This window comes from Xyrauchen texanus, chromosome 42, assembly GCF_025860055.1.
Source record: "Xyrauchen texanus isolate HMW12.3.18 chromosome 42, RBS_HiC_50CHRs, whole genome shotgun sequence".
Taxonomy (NCBI): domain Eukaryota; kingdom Metazoa; phylum Chordata; class Actinopteri; order Cypriniformes; family Catostomidae; genus Xyrauchen; species Xyrauchen texanus.
Window position 1 is genome coordinate 33,294,549 of NC_068317.1, and position 20,597 is coordinate 33,315,145.

A 20,597-nucleotide genomic window follows, 5' to 3' on the forward strand; every position below is an offset into this window, starting at 1 on the left:
GGGCTGAAGGGAATTTTATTGATGAGAAATGGGCTCGGGAACATAACATCCCTCTAGTGGACTTGAACAATAGTACCACCGTCTTCGCCCTAGATGGTAGTATTTTGTCTGAGATTCACCGTGTCTCCTGTCTGGTGAGTCTAGTTATCTCTGGAATCCACCAAGAGAGATTTCTTTTCTCATTTTTCAGTCTTCCTATACCCCCATTGTATTAGGACATCCCTGGCTAGTCCAACATAACCCTCATATTGACTGGGTCAAGAATACCATGTTGTCTTGGAGTCTTTCATGTCTTTTAAATTGTTTAGTTTCTGCTATTCCTGTGGTTTCTTCTGTTGCTGTGTTTCAGGAGGAGCCTGGAGATCTGTCTGGAGTCCCGGAGGTGTACCACGATTTGCGAGCGGTTTTCAGCCGCTCCCGGGCCGTTTCCTTACCGCCTCACCGCCCTTACGATTGTAGCATTGATCTCCTTCCTGGCACCACGCCACCCAGAGATTATATTCTCTCTCTGCGCCCGAACGGGAGGCTCTAGAAAGATACCTCTCCGAGTCACTTGACGCTGGGATTATTGTCCCGTCCTCCTCTCCTGCCGGTGCTGGGTTCTTCTTTGTGAAGAAGAAGGATGGCTCGTTACGTCCCTGCATTGATTATCGGGGGCTGAACGACATAACGGTCAAGAATCGTTACCCCTTGCCCCTTATGTCGTCGGCTTTCGAAATCTTGCAGGGCGCAAAAGTCTTCACAAAGCTGGATCTACGTAACGCATACCATCTCGTTCGTATTAAGCGGGGAGACGAATGGAAGACCGCTTTTAACACCCCTATTGGTCACTTTGAATACCGCGTTCTTCCTTTCGGGCTGGTCAATGCTCCCGCTGTATTCCAGGCGTTAGTCAACGACGTCTTGCGAGACATGTTAAATGTCTTTGTGTTCGTTTATCTAGACGACATCCTCATTTTCTCACCCTCTCTCGAAGTACACATCCAAAACGTTCGCCGAGTCTTACAACGACTACTCGAGAACCGCCTTTTTGTCAAGTCAGAGAAATGTGAATTTCATTCTCGATCGGTCACGTTCCTGGGTTCGGTGGTCTCTGCTGAGGGTATCAGCATGGATCCCGAGAAGGTGCGGGCGGTTCTCGATTGGCCTATTCCGGATTCTCGTGTTGCTCTCCAGCGGTTTTTGGGATTCGCTAACTTTTACAGACGATTTATTCGTAATTTTAGTCAAGTCGCGGCCCCTCTGTCTGCTCTCACCTCGACCAAGTCTTGTTTCGTTTGGTCTGAGGTGACGCAAGATGCATTCGATCGACTCAAGAGGTTGTTCACCTCCGCGCCCATTTTAGTCACTCCGGATCCTGAGAGACAATTTATAGTCGAGGTCGATGCCTCCGATGTTGGGGTGGGGGCTATTTTGTCACAGCGATCTTCTCTTGATGACAAGGTTCATCCGTGCGCCTTCTTTTCCCATCGTCTTTCACCGGCTGAGTGCAATTATGACGTGGGTAATCGGGAGCTTTTGGCGAATCGGTTAGCTCTGGGGGAATGGCGGCACTGGTTGGAGGGAGCCAGTGTTCCATTTATTGTTTGGACTGACCACCGGAACCTCAAATACATCCGTTCCACCAGGAGACTTAACGCTCGTCAGGCCCGCTGGGCGTTATTTTTTGGTCGTTTTGACTTCTCGATCTCGTTTAGACCAGGTTCCAAGAACCTTAAACCCGATGCTCTCTCGCGGCAGTTCGGTTCTTCAGTGGAGGCTTCGACCAAGGAGGTTATTGTTCCCCAACACTGCGTGGTCGGAGCTGTCGTCTGGGGAGTTGAACAGGCCGTAAAGAGGGCTCTTTCACACGTTGTCAGACCGCCTCGTGCCCCAGAGGGTACGTTATTTGTTCCCGAGACCGCTCGTTCAGCCGTTCTCCAGTGGGGTCATGCCTCTAAATTAGTCGCGCATCCCGGTGTTAGGAGTACCTTGGCCGCTATTCGCCAGAGATTTTGGTGGCCCAATAGAGAATGTGACATTCGTCGGTTCGTAGCGTCGTGTCCTGTCTGCGCCCAGACAAAATCAGGCAACTCTCCGCCTGCTGGCCTTCTCAGACCACTTCCCATTCCGTCACGCCCATGGTCGCACATTGCTTTAGATTTCGTTACCGGTCTCCCGTCATCAGCCGGCAACACGGTTATTCTCACTGTGGTCGACCGTTTTTCTAAAGCAGCTCATTTCATTCCTCTTCCTAAACTACCGTCCGCTCGTGAGACCGCCCAAGTAATGGTTGATCACGTATTTAAGATCCATGGTCTTCCTTCGGACATTGTTTCTGACAGAGGGCCTCAGTTCAGCTTCTCAGTTCTGGAGGGAATTCTGCCGACTGATTGGGGCATCCCCAGTCTGTCATCAGGATTCCATCCTCAGACTAATGGGCAGGCCGAACGAACAAATCAGATTCTCGGACGCATGTTGCGCAGCTTGACTTCACAGAGCCCTGCCTCTTGGTGCGATCAGTTGTCCTGGGCTGAATACGCCCATAATTCTCTGCCGTCGTCCGCTACTGGGTTGTCCCCATTTGAGAGCTGTCTCGGTTACCAACCTCCACTTTTTACATCACAAGACTCTGAGACTTCCGTGCCTTCTGTACAGGCCCATATTCAAAGGTGCAAGCGTACTTGGAGGAGAGTGAGATCGGCTTTATGTCGCACTAGAGCACGAACTTGTAGAGCTGCGAATCGTCGTCGGGTTAGAGCCCCTAGATACGTATGTGGGCAGAAGGTGTGGCTTTCCACTCAAGATCTACCTATACACGAGGGCTCACGTAAGCTTATGCCCCATTTTGTCGGTCCCTTTGCTATTGTGAAGGTCCTTAGTCCGGCAGCTGTCAAGCTAAGATTATCTCATCGCCGGGTGGCGCTCGTTGAGGGAGGGGTACTGTCAGGATCTGGGTTGTTTCTCTCTCACCACACACACTCATTCACACACTCATCTCACTCACACACCAGCACACACACACTTACATGTTTGCACTCTGGCATCACCTGTTGATCATCTCAATCAGCGCTCGCGCTGATTTGCAGTGACACCTGTTTCTAGTCTTGTCTGATTACTCTGTCTACTTCTGGTGTTTGCTCTCTCTGTTCTGTGTCGGATTATTGTGTGTGTTACGCGTTGTGTAATGCTCTCTCATCTGTCAGCAGTTACTCACCACGTCTTGTCATGTGTAGCTGCGCTCGTCTTAGTGTATCCTGTTATCTGCTGTGGTGAGTTTCTACAAGGCTTACTCTGCTCAAGCTGCTTTCTACAAGGACCAGTACCTTCTGTTCGAGTGAACTTTCTGCTCCACGTTTCCACTCCTGACAAGTACCCTCTGTGTAGCTGTCTTCCTGGGGAGCATCATTTGAGTTCCAGTTCTGTGTTATCCACTACAGACTTCCTTTGTTGTTGACCATTAAAGACTTTGATTTGAGTTACCTTTTGCATTTGGATCCTTTTGTTGCACTCTGACAAATCCATTTTAAAACTCTGTAAGTCCCTAAGCCAATACCATCAATTAATAAAGTTACTTTTTACACCTTTACCACAAGAAGACTATCCTACACATTTTTTTCAGTGTTTGTTTTTCACACTTTTCTTAATGTATTCTAGCCTAGTCACAAAAATAAATAAAATAATAATAAAACGGAGCTGGAGGCATGCATCTCACTTTATCTTGCACATTATAATTTATTGATACATTAACATATACTGTATAGGAACATATGACCAGAGGTGGGTAGAGTAGCCAAAAACTGCAATCAAGTAAAAGTACAATTATTTAAAAATAAATTAATTAAAAATAAATATATATATATATATATATATATATATATATATATATATACAGTGAGGAAAATAAGTATTTGAACACCCTGCTATTTTGCAAGTTCTCCCACTTAGAAATCATGGAGGGGTCTGAAATTGTCATCGTAGGTGCATGTCCACTGTGAGAGACATAATCTAAAAAAGAAAATCCAGAAATCACAATGTATGATTTTTTAAATATTTATTGGTATGATACAGCTGCAAATAAGTATTTGAACACCTGAGAAAATCAATGTTAATATTTGGTACAGTCACCTTTGTTTGCAATTACAGAGGTCAAACGTTGCCTGTAGTTTTTCACCAGGTTTGCACACACTGCAGGAGGGATTTTGGCCCACTCCTCCACACAGATCTTCTCTAGATCAGTCAGGTTTCTGGGCTGTCGCTGAGAAACACGGAGTTTGAGCTCCCTCCAAAGATTCTCTATTGGGTTTAGGTCTGGAGACTGGCTAGGCCACGCCAGAACCTTGATATGCTTCTTACAGAGCCACTCCTTGGTTATCCTGGCTGTGTGCTTCGGGTCATTGTCATGTTGGAAGACCCAGCCTCGACCCATCTTCAATGCTCTAACTGAGGGAAGGAGGTTGTTCCCCAAAATCTCGCAATACATGGCCCCGGTCATCCTCTCCTTAATACAGTGCAGTCGCCCTGTCCCATGTGCAGAAAAACACCCCCAAAGCATGATGCTACCACCCCCATGCTTCACAGTAGGGATGGTGTTCTTGGGATGGTACTCATCATTCTTCTTCCTCCAAACACGGTTAGTGGAATTATGACCAAAAAGTTCTATTTTGGTCTCATCTGACCACATGACTTTCTCCCATGACTCCTCTGGATCATCCAAATGGTCATTGGCAAACTTAAGGCGGGCCTTGACATGTGCTGGTTTAAGCAGGGAAACTTCCGTGCCATGCATGATTTCAAACCATGACGTCTTAGTGTATTACCAACAGTAACCTTGGAAACGGTGGTCCCAGCTCTTTTAGGTCATTGACCAGCTCCTCCCGTGTAGTTCTGGGCTGATTTCTCACCTTTCTTAGGATCATTGAGACCCCACGAGGTGAGATCTTGCATGGAGCCCCAGTCCAAGGGAGATTGACAGTCATGTTTAGCTTCTTCCATTTTCTAATGATTGCTCCAACAGTGGAACTTTTTTCACAAAGCTGCTTGGCGATTTCCTGTAGCCCTTTCCAGCCTTGTGGAGGTGTACAATTTTGTCTCTAGTGTCTTTGGACAGCTCTTTGGTCTTGGCCATGTTAGTAGTTGGATTCTTACTGATTGTATGGGGTGGACAGGTGTCTTTATGCAGCTAACAACCTCAAATAGGTGCATCTAATTTAGGATAATAAATGGAGTGGAGGTGGACATTTTAAAGGCAGACTAACAGGTCTTTGAGGGTCAGAATTCTAGCTGATAGACAGGTGTTCAAATACTTATTTGCAGCTGTATCATACAAATAAATAGTTAAAAAATCATACATTGTGATTTCTGGATTTTTTTTTTAGATTATGTCTCTCACAGTGGACATGCACCTCACGATGACAATTTCAGACCCCTCCATGATTTCCAAGTGGGAGAACTTGCAAAATAGCAGGGTGTTCAAATACTTATTTTCCTCACTGTATATATATATATATATATATATATATATATGTATATGTATTTATTGTCATATTCCCTGTTGTGTTTTGTTTTTGTACTTTTATGTTGAAATTCTTGTTTAGTTCCTGTTTCCTGTAAGTTTTGTAGTCCTTTTTTGTTGTATTCCTTGATTGGTTCCCCCTGATTATTTCTCATTCCCTGATTGTTTCCCCAGGTGTTCTTCATTCCCTCGTTTGTTCCCTTGTGTATTTAAGCCCTTGGTTTCCCTGTTTCCTGTGTCAGTTCTTGCATGTATGAATGTTTTTGTCTATGCGCTGTTCCAGGTTCCCTGTGTTTTGCTTTTCCTTTTGCTTCGAGTTTACTTGTTTGTTTTTCAGTTTAAAAAGCTGCGTTTAGATCCTTATTCCTTGTCTGCCTCGTCACAGAAGAACTGATCAAAAGACTGATCTAGCAGCAGTCTTTATCCGGTTGAGCCAAGCAAACCTCCCTATCGTTGAATACTCATTGATGGCCACTTAATGTCCCTGTAACAGATCAGCCTCCTTGCCAATGAATGGAGGGAATTACCAGAGACCGGGAACTACACGAGGGAAGAGTACATCAATTTAATTTTAGAGATGTTCGCCTCTGAAAATCCTCTTAATGAGCCAACGCCCACGCATGCTACGGCCAATGAGCGAACGCCCACGCATGCCACGGCCAGCGCTCACGCCTGCCACGGCCAATGAGCAAGTGCTCACGCCTGCCACGGCCAATGAGCCAGCGTTCAGGCCTGCCACGGCCAAGGAGCCAACGCCCACGCCTGCCACGGCCAACGAGCCAACACCCACGCATGCCACGGCCACTGAGCCAACGCCCACGGCTGCCACGGCCAACGAGCTGGAAGTCTCATCCATCCCAGTGCCAGCGTTGCCAGCCTCGTCCGTCCCAGAGCCAGCATTGCCAACTTCGACCATCCGGAGGAGGAAGAAAAGCAGAAAGGCTTCTGCTCCCCAGGCTCTGCCCCTGAGCCTTCCTCGGCTCCGCCCCCTGAGCCTTCCATGGCTCTGCCTTCCACAGATCTGTCTCTTGATCCTTCCATGGCTCCGCCCCCTAAGCCTTCCACGGCTCTGCCTTCCACGGCTCGGTCTCTTGAGCCTTCCACGGCTCCGCCTCAAGAGTCTTCCACAGCTCCGCCTTCCACTGCACCGCCCCAAGAGTCTTCCACGGCCCCATTTCCTGAGCCTTCCATGGCTCTACCCCCAGAGTCTTCCACGGCTCCTCCCCCAGAGTCTTCCACGGCTCCTCCCCCAGAGTCTTCCATGGCTTCTCCCCCAGAGCATTCCATGGCTCCGCCTTCCACGGCTCTGCCCCCTGAGTCTTCCACGGCTCTGCCTTCCATGGCTCAGCCCCCTGTGCCTTCCACGGCTCTGTCTCCAGAGCCTTCCACAGCTCCACCTTCCATGGCTCCACCTTCCACGGCTCCGTCTTCTGAGCCTTCCATGGCCCCATCTTCCACGGCTCCGCCTTCAACGGCTCCGCTGCTCCAGAGCAGAGAGAGCAGCTCGGGGGATTCCATCCCAGCCCTCCGCCACAAGGCCGAAAAACTTTTACCTGATGCCTATTACTCAAAAAATAATATTTCAAAAAATAAAAAATAGATAGATAGATAGATAGATAGATAGATAGATAGATAGATAGATAGATAGATAGATAGATAGAAAAACAGACATAAAGAAAGATAAAAATATATGTATCTAAATACTGTATATTTTCCATTACCAGGGATGGATTATGACTGGCAAATGCCCCGGGACCAATTATCTCCAAGGGCACCCCTCCCAACATTTTTTTTTCTTGTTCTTTCCCTTAGCTGTGCATTCACAGTAATAGAATGTGGAAGTCATGATGATCATGAATATTCAAACTGTTCTCACTCTGTATCAAATGCATGTGCTATTCCTCCTCGCGATGTCATCCACCACTTCATCGAAACTGAGCTCTTTTAAGAGTTCGGACTCAATGGCCATAAGCGATAGACAGTTCAGACGTTCCTGGCACATTCTCATCCTCAGTTCATTTTTAACTCTAGACATTCTGAAAAATGAGTGAGTGCTCTGCCTTGCAGTTCCTGACTTGCAGTGTCAGAAAAAAGTCTTAACGCAATGTACACCTCGGGAAAAGTTGATTGTAAATTCAGATTAATCGTTGTTTGGAGCACGTTGAGGGGAATTTTTTGTTCATCTCGTATGAATGATCTGAAATGGGTCAGTTCGTCTGCCATGCTTTTATCCAAATCCAGTGGGTACGAGGCTAAGAGCAAGTCGGCGCTTGCCATAATGTCAAAGTCTTCGGGCATGAAAAGATCAGTCAGGTGTTTGTAAGGCTCCAAACGATGTTGAAGACTGGATGTGAGTTTGTCATAGATGACATTGAATGTCTCTTCTCGAAACTGATCCCTTCCATCATGCAGCACATCTGGTTCTGAGCTCTCGTCTGCCATCGTTTTGCACGCTGGATGTCACGCTTGTAACTGAGAAACGCCATACACAATCATGGCTGCTCTTTCAAATGCTTCAAAGCCATCTCGCTGTGCTGCCACAAAGAGTTGCTGTAAATATGTCTATGTCGTGCCTCTGTAATTGCTGGCTTGTGGCCTGGAACCTCTCTAGTGCTCCAAAAATGCGCCATGAAGGCCATCTCTAAAGTGTCCAGCTTGTTGCACAGCGCAGAAGCTTCGCTGCGAGATTCTCATTTCTCGTGCATGTCATTGGATATTTTACCTAAGGCCTCTCTGATCTGTGCATAGTGTTTCCAAAGTGCCTTACAGGACTCTGCTCGCACACTCCACCAAGTATCCGACAGTGATTTTAATGTCATGATGGAAGACCTTTCCCCATAAGTTTGTGGACGATGTGCAAAAAGAACAAATTGACTGAACTAAATAAAAAAAAAACTACCAGCTACTTTGCAACTGTCAACAGCGTTGGTGCCAACCAAATTTAATGAATGCGCTACACATGGCACAAAATGGATTAAGGGATTTCTCCATTTAAGGTGTGCTTGGAGCCCTTTATACTTCCCCGACATGTTACTTGCATTGTCGTATGACTGCCCCCTATATGTGGATAGGTCAAGCCCAAGACTGTTAACTATAGCCAAAATGCAGTCAGCCAAGCTCTACCCAGTCTGGCTTTCTATAGGTTCGAATGCAAAAAAACGCTCCACCACATGCCCATCAGGATCAACAAAATGAAAAATAAAAGTCAGTAGATCAACCTGAGAGAGGTCTGGGTTGGAGTCCACAATTGGTTCTGTGCCCTTTGAGCACAGATGAAACTTTTGCATACAAGCCCTGTGCTCTGCGCTCCTCTCTTGAAAGCTGACCGTCTGCCTGATCAGCTCTGTTCTCCTTGGTCTCCTGGCCATCCGTCTGATCTGCTCTGGTTTCCTGGCCATCCGCCTGATCTGCTCTGGTCTCCTTGGTCTCCTGGCCGCCCACCTGATCTGCTTCCTGACCTTGCCATGTTCCTCTGCTTGCCCCTTGTGCCCCCCTTGGACTGCCTGTTTGCCCCTTGTGCCCCCCCCCCCGAACCACAAGTTTTTGTTATTGTTATTGTTTTGGAAAGCCAATAGTGGGGTATTTGATTTTTCCCAGTAACTTGAATCTTATCACACTGTTTTGTCCTTTTGAGTATACTACATTGTTAACGTCTAGGTTACGAATGTAACCTCCGTTCCCTAATGGAGGGAACGAGACGTTGTGTCAGAGAAGCGACACTAGGGGTCTCTCTTGAGCACCGAATATACCGAAATACTAGAGTTCATTCAGGATTTTTCTTAGGAGCCGGAAATGGTCCGGCCACTACAGCGGCTCGGCTCAGTGACGTGGCCGGGAAGACACAACGTCTCATTTCCTCCATCAGGGGAACGAAGGTTACATTCATAACCTAGACGTTCCCTGTCTGTCGCTTTCTTTGACGTTGTGTCGGAGAAGCGACACTAGGGGTCCAATTTAAATCACGCCATGCGCTGAATCGTGTACGTGTTCTGCTGACACAGGAGCGGGCAGGTGTTTTACGTGCCAAGACGACCGGCTGTATCAGACTGCACGTACCCTTCTCCAATGCCCCAAAAAAGTCGTCGGAGTCCTTCTGGTTACCCTAGACAGGGTAACAAGGCGACGCTTGCCAACCTGGGAACGGGCCAAGCCTGGCTGGGCCTCTTTTCTCTCTATGTTTCTCACATAGAGCAATAGACGGCCGGGGGCTCTTACATGCATCAAGGGAAGGGGGTCTTACCCAATTTCCTATTCTTTCAGGGGGAAAAGACCCTGCGGAGACCACACCTACCCGGCGGGGAGGTAAAGTGGTGAATACCACTACCACCGCGCGGTGGTAGATCCAGCCTCAGCGAGGGGGAGTTGCTACAAGCCGGAACTGCCTAAGGAAAATGCAGGTCCGCTTCGTAAGGGGACCGTAACGCGGAGAATACACACAGGGGGAGTCCGAGTAGGAGTCCTCACTCTGTGGAGCACCTATTCCAGTACAGGGTAGATTGAGTACCCGCAGTGGATTGGGTCGGCAAGTTCCTCTGCTGAACTGCGGACCCATGAGGGCTAGGGAGGAATCGACCAGGGATTCGAGGAGTGGAATCTCCTGGGAAAAAAGACGCACAATTTTACCTCAACCGAGGGAAAGGGCGCTATATGCAAGCGATTCACCCGGCCAGAGTTCTACTGGCTCGGACCTGAGGAAACACGGGATGAAACTGACTCAACCCTGAGATTGTAATATCAAGTAAAGGTTTTGGGTGTCGCCCAACCCGCTGCTCTACAAATGTCTGCCAGGGAGGTACCCCTGGCCAGTACCCACGAGGACGCAACACTCCTTGTTGAGTGAGCTCGGACCCGCAAGGGGGGGGCACGGCCTGTGTATGATAGGCCAATGAAATGGCGTCCACTACCCAGTGGGAAAGCCTCTGTTTGGAGACAGCGTTCCCTTTCCGCTGTCCACCAAAGCAGACAAAGCGCTGCTCAGAACGTCTAAATCTCTGCGTGCGGTCCAAGTAGGTACGCAAAGCACGTACCGGACACAGCAACAAAGGGGCTGTGTCTGCCTCCTCCCAGGGCAGCGCTTGCAGGTTCACTACCTGGTGGTAGTTACCTTGGGCACATAGCCCGGTCGCGGTCTTAGGATCACATATGTGTCTGCCAGACCGAACTCCAGGCAAGTGTCGCTGACAGAGAACACTTGCTGGTCCCCGACCCTCTTGATGGAAGACAGCACGATCAACAGGGCAGTCTTAAGAGAGAGGCCCTGATCCAACTGATTCTAGCAGATGAAGGGAGGTCTCTGGAGGCCCACGAGGACTACCGAGAGGTCCCAGGAGGGGAACAGGCTTGGCCGGGAGGGATTTAACCTCCGGGCACCTCTTAGGAACCTGATGATTAAGTCGTGCTTACCCAAGGACTTGTCCGTCTACTGCGTCGTGGTGGGCTGCGATAGCAGCGACATACACCTTTAGAGTGGAAGGGGACAGCCTCCCCTCCAGCCTCACTTGCAGGAATAGGAGCACTGACCTAACTGCGCACCTCTGCGGGTCTTCGGCCTGGAAGAACCAATTTGCGAACAAGCACCACTTTAGGGTGTAGAGATGCGTGGTAGATGGGGCTCTGGCTTGGTTGATCGTGTCTACGACGGTAGGTGGTAGACCAGCTAGATCTTCCGCGCCCCGTTCAGGGGCCAGACGTGGAGGTTCCAAGGGTCTGGGTGTAGATGCCAGGTCCTTCCTCAGGGGATTTTAGCCAGGGAGGGGCTGTTTTGAGGAGTACGAGGTCCGAGAACCAGACCCGAGTGGGCCAATAGGGAGCCACTAGTGTGACTTGTTCCTCGTCCTCCCTGACATTGCACAGCACCTATGCAAGAAGGCTCACTGGGGGAAATGCGTGCTTGCGCAGCCCCGCGGGCCAGCTGTGTGCCAGTGTATCTGCCCCGAGGGGAGCCTCTATTTGGACATACCAGAGCAGGCAGTGGGAGGTCTCTCAGGAGGCAAGCAGATCTATCTGGGCCTTGCTGAATCGTTCCCAATCAGCTGGACCGACTGGGGGTGAAGCCTCCACTCTCCGCTGGGCAAGCGTTGTCTTGACAGCGTGTCCGCTATCACATTGAGTTTGCCGGGGATGTGAGTGGCACACAGCGACTGCTGGCTCCAAAGGAGGAGAAGACGGGCGAGTCGCGACGTGTGGTGGGAGCGTACGCCACCTTGGCGATTTATGTATGCTACCACAGTGGTGCTGTCTGACCTGACTAGGACATGTTTGTCCCGAACTAATGGGAGGAACTTCCGCAGGGCAAAGAAAACAGTCAGCAACTCTAGGCAATTGATATGCCAGCGCAGTGGGGCCCCTCTCCAATGGCCTGCAGCTGCGTGCCTGTTGCACACAGCGCCCCAACCCAGTCTGGAGGCGTCGGTTGTGACCAGGATGCGTCGGGACACCTGCTGCAAGGGTACTCCTGTCCTGCAGAAAGCAGAGGTCTGTCCAGGCTTTTAAGGTTTGGCGGCAGGCCGGGGTGATGATCACACGGTGCGTGCCACAGCACCATGCTTGGAAAGGAAAAAGGAAAGTTCAGAAAAAGTGAGAAAAACCTGCCATTAGATTGTTATGGACAAGCACGGGCAGCTTTAGAAAATTTTTATTGAAATCTGATGAAGATACTGTATGTGAAAAACCATTAGGGCAAGTGAGAACAGAAGAAGAGGAGATTGAAGCAGAAGCACAAGTAATAGAAGCACAAATACATAAAATAATTTAATAAATAGAAAAATTAATACGAGACACAGATAAATTGGTGAGAAATAGAAGTAGATTATTAGATAGTAGGGATATAGCAAGTGAAGTTAATTTAGTTAATTAAGTTAATTAAAGGTACACAGGGACATTATGTGCCTTGGGATACACAGGACCTTGAGGGGCTGGTCACTCGACTCCCTAACATCCACGAAGGGGCTGGGAAATGGATTAGAGTGTTTGAAGAACAAACAATGGGCAAACTGTTATCTGTGGGGGACATTAAAGCACTCCTAGAAAAATTATAGGAGGAGCATATATGGGAAAAATCCTTCAAGCATCTGGTCTGGATAGAGCTGTGGACTCTTATTACATAGATGGAACTGTTTTTGATGCATACCGTCCAGCAGTGTGGCAGGCAATGCATGCTGAGTATCCAACAAGAGTGGACCCTAAGGCATTAAAAGGGGAACAGCTGGGGGAAACAGAAAACCCTATCACATATGTTCAGAGACAACTAAATAAATGGAAGCAAGAGAATCCAGAAGGAGACTCATTAATAGCTACATTGTTTAGAATTGCTGTGATAGATGCCATGCCAGAAGCTTTAAAGAGCAAGCTGGATGACGTGGTCGGCTTAACCTCAAAAACACACAAGGAGTTTTGCGATCATGTGACTCATGCAGTGGATCAATACAGAAAAAATTAACAAAAGCTCAAAAACCAAGAGAAGGAGCTGCAGAAAAAACTAACTCAGTTACAGCTTGAAGAACTAACACATACGCATAAGTAAAATATTCAAGTTACTGTAAAGAAAGAAAAATCAGAGCAAATGACAATAATGGCTCCTGTAAATGCTCCAACAAAAACTATGCAGCTGAATCCACTTACAGCAATCCTTACAAATACACACCAGGTCCCTGCGCCCATCATCAATGTTTATGCTCAACAACCAGAGATGATGGGATAGAAAAGAAAACCATTACATGGGGAAGAGAGAGGAAGAGGCAAACCTAAAAGATTTCCTCTAGGAGTGTGCTGGGGATGTGGACAGAGTGGACTTAACAAAAATGAATGCCCCATAGATTCATGGCAACCACCACCTGGGGTTGGGGGGGGGGAGATGGAAACAGCCCTGTCGGGGTTCATCTCAAGGTCGAGTAAACCCTTGGAGAGGTCCAAATCAAGGATATTAGGGCTCCCCAGAGAATCCCACAAGGGTGAGTCAGCTTCCAATTTTAACAACCGATGCTGATCAAGCACCTATGCTGCAGGTTAAAATAGAGGGAAAAAACACACCCATGCTTGTAGACACAGGAGCGGTTTACACGTGTGTAAATTCAAATTATGCTTCACATCTCCCCCTGTCTGGAAAATTTGCAAATTTTCAAGACAATAGTATTCATTTACATTTACATTTATTCATTTGGCAGACGCTTTTATCCAAAGCGACTTACAAAAGAGGAAAACATAAGCGAATCATCTTGAGACAGTGGTACGAAAAGTGCTATACTACAAAGTTTCACTATCATCAGAATAGTATACAAAACAGATTTAAGTGCAATAAGAATTGTAAATATAAATATATATATATATATAAATTTTTTAGTGACTGGTTAAGTGCTTTTGGAAAAGATGTGTTTTTACGGATTGAGTTGGGAAGGTCATTCCACCAACATGGTATGATGAAATTGAAAGTCCGGGAAAGTGTTTTGGTGCCTCTTTGTTTTGGTACGACAAGGCGACGCTGCTTAGCCGACCGCAGGCTTCTGGTGGGAATGTAGCTCTGCATAAATGTTTTCAGGTATGCTGGAGCAGACCCAGTGACTGTTTTGTATGCTAGCATCAGGGCCTTGAATTTAGTACGTGCATGAACCGGCAGCCAGTGGAGAGAGACAAAGAGTGGTGTAACATGCTCTCTTAGGTTCATTAAAGACCAGACGTGCTGCTGCATTCTGGATCATTTGGAGAGGTCTAATAGCACATGCAGGAAGGCCTGCAATGAGAGCGTTACAGTAGTCCAGTCTAGTTATGACAAGTGACTGAACGAGCAGTTGTGTGGCATGTACAGAGAGGAAAGGTCTTATCTTCCTGATATTGTAGCGTGTAAATCAAAATGATCCTGCAGTCTTTGAGATGTGGTCTGTGAAATTTAGCTCATCATCAATGGTTACCCCTAGATTTCTGACCGTTTTGGAAGGCGAAACTGTAGTTGGACCCAGCTGCATGGTGATGTTGTGTTCAACAGCAGGGTTGGCTGGAAAGACAAGGAGTTCGGTCTTGGCTGGGTTGAGTTGCAGGTGGTGTTCCTTCATCCAGGCTGAGATGTCTGCCAGACAGGCAGCGATTTGAGCGGTCACTGTGGTGCCGTTGGGCTGGAAAGACAAGTAGAGTTGCGTGTCATCAGCGTAGCAGTGGTAAGAGAAACCATGTGACTGGATGATGGGTCCCAGTGATGTTGTGTATATGGAGAAGAGAAGTGGCCAAGCACTGATCCCTGAGGTAACCCAGTAAGTAACTGATGTGGCTAGGATACCTCCCCTCTCCAGGCTACCTCAAAGGAACTTTCTGAGAGATAGGAGTTGAACCAGCCAAGCACAGTTCTGGTGATGCCCAGTTTAGAGAGGGTGGAGAGTAGGATCTGATGGTTGACTGTGTCAAAGGCAGCAGAAAGGTCAAGCAGAATCAGAGCGGATGATCTGGATTCAGCTTTCACCTGTCTCAGCGACTCCGTGACAGACAGCAGGGCAGTCTCAGTGGAGTGTCCACTTTTGAAGCCTGACTGATTGTCAACCAGCAGCTTGTTCTGTGAGAGATAGGCAGAGATCTGATTGAAAACTGCCCTTTCAAGTGTTTTTGCCATGAATGGGATGAGAGAGACTGGTCTGTAGTGTTCTATCTGTGTGGGGTTAAGTGCAGGTTTTTTCAGCAGTGGGGTTACTCGAGCCTGCTTAAATGTAGTGGGGAAAGTGCCTGCAAAAAGAGATGTGTTAATTATGTGTGTAAGTGCAGGTAGGATGGACGGAGAGATGGCCTGGAGAAGGTGTGATGGAATGGGGAAAATACTTTTATTGTGGGAAGAGAGGCAGAGACATCAGTGGAAAGGCGAGAGGGTGAGAGGGAACGGAGGTTACGTCGAAAAGAAACCAAAGGTGGAGTCGGTTTTACTATGGATGGGAGAATCATGTTGAATTGAACAAAGTAGTGATCAGAGACATGTAAAGATGTAACAAGAATATTTGAGGTGGTACAGTTACGTGTAAAATGAGGTCCAGCTGGTTGCCCGATCTGTGAGTTGCTGTGGTGTGTAGACGTTCCAAGTCAAATGAGGCCAGAAGAGTATTCAGTTCAATGGCCTGGGGCTTGTCTTGGTGTATGTTGAAATCGCCAAGAACCACAAGTGGCCTGCCATCCTCTGGCAAGGAGGACAGCAGGACATCCAACTCCTCAAGTAAGCTTGTCAGCTGACCTGGAATTCTCGGGACAAATACAGCTAATTCCAATGACTGCTCCAGTTTGTCTACAAACTAAAAACAAAACTGCAACCATACCTATCCTGGTATCAAATCAGACTCCTGTTAATTTGTTAGGAAGAGATACATTGTGTAAATTGGAACTTCAAATTTGGTGTTCTCCAGAGGGAGTGTATATAGGCTTACAGGGAACAAGAACTCAAATGAAGATATCTGAGCCAAGAGCAAATGTGTACTGGATAGGACAGATAGAAAATGAGGTGAGACAAACAATAAATAAATGGGGAAAATGTATTGAAGCACAGATTCCTGAAGCACAGTTGCCAAAATCAGAATTTCACTGTACAAGTGATATACGATCCTGAGAGAGATGCAGAAATAGAAAAGAAATGTCAGGAAGGAACTAAAGGACAAAACATCAAAATTACCTCACAATACATCATAATAGGTAAACAGGGAGCAGCTTTGAGTATAACTGAGAATTAATTTGTACAAAATTGGTTTAATGTAGTTGATTCTGCTCCACATGTATCCTTATATTTAGGGAAAAATTGGAATGCAAAAGATTTGGGGCCAATGATGAAAAAAGTTAAACAGTGCCAATGGGAATCAACAGTAAATCCATTGATTTTTCATTCTGCTGACAAAAATTACATAAAAATTTTGTGTGGGACTTCATTGATGGGTACTCCTCAGGAAGTAGTCATCAATAAAGAAATACAAACGTAGGTGATAACAACACACAAATTGGTAGAGACTATTGATGCTGAACTATTTAAAGAATTGGAGCATCAGGTACCAAATGAGTTATGGTCTCAGCATGACACAGATGTAGGACTGGTAAATTCAGCCAGTACAATAAGAATACAACTTAAGCCAGGTGCACGTCTGCCAAGAAAATCGCATTACCCGTTGCGGCCTGAGGCTGAAACAGATATAAAAGACACTACAGATGGTCTAGTAAAATCAGGAGTATTAATGGAAAAAAACAGTTTCTGTAATACTCCAATTTTTCCTGTGATCAAAGCAAACAAATCTAAAGGGCTCCTTGTTCATGACTTATGAGCAATAAATGATATAGTAGAAAATTGGCTGGCTGATGTTCCAAATCCACACGCTGCTGACAAATGTCCCTCCTGATGCCAAATACTTTACTGTGATTGCTTTATGCTCCACCTTTTTCAGTATTCCGGAGACAGAGGAAAGTACATTTACATTTACATTTATGCATTTGGCAGACGCTTTTATCCAAAGCGACTTACAGCGCTTATTACAGGGACAATCCCCCCAGAGCAACCTGGAGTTAAGTGCCTTGCTCAAGGACACAATGGTGGTGGCTGTGGGGTTCGAACCAGCATCCTTCTGATTACCAGTTATGTGCTTAGACCACTACACCACCACCTCTCCAAAGAGGTAGACACTTATTTGAATTCACGTATGCTGGTAAGCAGTATACCTATACCAGAATGCCACAAGGATTTAAACACTCACCACATATATTTAATCAGGTTCTCAAAGCTGATTTCGAAGACCTAATGATAGACAGTACTCAGCTGCAGTATGTAGATGATTTGATGATCCGTACAACATCATTGGAACAGTGTCATAGAGATTCTATTAAAGTACTAACTAAATTAGCACAAGGAGGTCACAAGGCATCCAAAACAAAACTACAGTATTGCCAGCCACAGGTTGAATATTTAGGATGATTAATCTCATATGGCACAAAAGCTATAGCTCCAGATCACTTAGAAGGCGTAAGTAAAACACCATTGCCACAAACAGTAGGACAGATGATGACTTTCCAAGGAATGACAGGCTTCAGCTCTGATTGGGTAGAGGGATATGCAGTAAAAACACCTCCACTAAGAGAAATCATGAAACAAACAGGATTGCAAAATTTAAATACTCTACTAAAATGGAATTCATATGTGATGATATCATTTGAATCTATAAAGAAAGAACTACAACGGACACCTGCCCTCTGTAATCCTGACTACAATATACCGTTTCACCTGTATGTGGCAAACAGAACTGATGGTGTCATGTTCGTTTATGAGGAGACGAAGTCAAGTTTTCAAGGTAAAATAGTATTTATTAACAAGAAAGAATAAGTACAAAATTCATTCACCTAGCTGGGGATCTAGTCTGCTTCACCCATAAGCTCCGCTCAAAAAGACCCCATTTCTCCTGTCTCCCCTTCTTTTCTACAATTCTGACCCAGGGTGTATTCCTTTGTTCTCGGTTTTTTACTCTTTTGATTGGTTTATTTTTGCCGCCGGGGATTACTAGTTTTGGCTTCCATTGGTTTGTTCTTATCAGTTCCCTGCCTAAAGAATTTTCAGTGTAGAAACTGTTTCTAGGTTCCACCCATATCCTGTGTCAGAAATGCAGCTGCAGTGTATCACACCTTCACATTCAATTATCATTTTAGCGTTTTTGGTTTTAACATATATTTTCTAGTTAGTTACATACATCATTCATCATTTGTTAGCAGGCATACATTGTTTAAGATTTGTCACACACATATATACTGATTAAGGTTGTATCACACAACAATTCCCTCCTTTTACACCATTCATGGTGTAAACACTGTCCCTTAGATGCTTCGTCAGGTGTGATTCTCTCTGCCGATTCTTTCTCTCTTAAACCTTGTTAGGTGTGATACTCGTTCCAGCATCCAAAACAAAACTACAGTATTGCCAGCCACAGTTTGAATATTTAGGATGATTAATCTCTTATGGCACAAAAGCTATAGCCCCAGATCACTTAGAAGGCATAAGTAAAACACCATTGCCACAAACAGTAGGACAGATGATGACTTTCCAAGGAATGACAGGCTTCAGCTCTGATTGGGTAGAGGGATATGCAGTAAAAACACCTCCACTAAGAGAAATCATGAAACAAGCAGAATTGCAAAATTTAAATACTCTACTAAAATGGAATTCATATGCGATGATATCATTTGAATCTATAAAGAAAGAACTATAACGGGCACCTGCCCTCTGTAATCCTGACTACACTATACCGTTTCACCTGTATGTGGCAAACAGAACTGTTGGTGTGGTGTTCGTTTATGAGGAGACGAAGTCAAGTTTTCAAGGTAAAATAGTATTTATTAACAAGAAAGAATAAGTACAAAAATCATTCGCCTAGCTGGGGATCTAGTCTGCTTCACCCATAAGCTCCGCTCAAAAAGACCCCATTTCTCCTGTCTCCCCTTCTTTTCTACAATTCTGACCCAGGGTGTATTCCTTTGTTCTCAGTTTTTTACTCTTTTGATTGGTTTATTTTTGCCACCGGGGGATTACTAGTTTTGCCTTCTATTGGTTTGTTCTTATCAGTTCCCTGCCTAAAGAATTTCCAGTGTAGAAACTGTTTCTAGGTTCCGCCCATATCCTGTGTCAGAAATGCAGCTGCAGTGTATCACACCTTCACATTCAATTATCATTTTAGCATTTTTGGTTTTAACATATATTTTCTAGTTAGTTACATACATCATTCATCATTTGTTAGCAGGCATACATTGTTTAAGATTTGTCACACACATACAGTATATACTGATTAAGATTGTATCACACAACAATGGCTATGCATCAGCTGTATTGATGCAAGAGATGTGCAATGGCAGGAAAAAACAACCCATAGCTTACTATAGCACTAAGTTGGAAAATGTAGCACAAGGTTACCCACCATGTTACCAACAAGGCCTTGCAGCAGTATATTAAGCATATGAAAAAGCATCTACATTAACCACGGGATACCCATTAACTATTTATACACATCACAAAATTGTGGAGTTAATAGAACAAGGAAAATTTGTTCTGACACAAGCCCGCATTCTAGCATATTCATCACTACTTACGTATCCAGATGTTACAATAAAGCGATGCAATACAGTCAATGCAGCTGAATTGATTCCATTGGCTTATGAAGGTGAGCCACATGACTGTGTGGCTAATTCATTGGCATTTACTAGGTTACAACCAGATCTTGAGTCTACGCCAATCTATGATGCAGAAGTCACTTACTTTGTGGACGGTTCTAGTTTTAGAGATTATGTGGGAACTCATACAGGATATTCTGTAATAAAGAAAAACATGGATGAATTTGTACCTGTAATCTCCCAACATTGTGTACAACCTTGCTCTGCTCAATTAGCAGAATTGAAAGCTCAAATGACTGCATGTCAATTAGCAAAAGGACAAACAGCAAATATTTTCACAGATTCAGCTAATACTCACAGTGTATGTCATCTGTTTGGAGCAGTATGGAAACATAGAGGTTTCAAAAAGAGTGATGGAACTCCCATTCAACATACTGAACAGATCAATTAATTTCTGCTAAGATGCTACAAAAACGATTGGCTGTTATCAAATGTCAAGCTCATAAAAAAGGAAATTACTTTGTCATTAAAGGTAACAACATAGCGTATATGTAAGCTAAGAAGGCATCAGGGTGTCAAGTAGCAGTATTAGCTCCAGTAGTTTTAATAGAACCACAACCTCAGTTGGATGATATTATTCAAATTCAACAACAAGCAGATCCATAAGAACAATCCATGTGGAACCAAAGAGCAGCTAAGAAAGACACAAAAGATATTTGCCATTCACATGAAGGACAGATCGTCACACCAACCACACTTTTAAACATCCTTATTCCAGATTCGCATGGTTTTGACCACTGCGCTAGGGGAGAAATGGTAAGAAAATTTTAACAGCAAGGATATTGGTCTCCATACTTACATGCAATGGTAGACGAATTTCTGTCCACATGTGAAATTTGTGCCAAAAACAATATTAGGAAAGGAACATACCAATGCCAGAAGGACCATTCAAGCACCTGGTGATGGATTATGTGGACATGATAAAGCGAGTACAAGGAAAAAGGTATATGCTTGT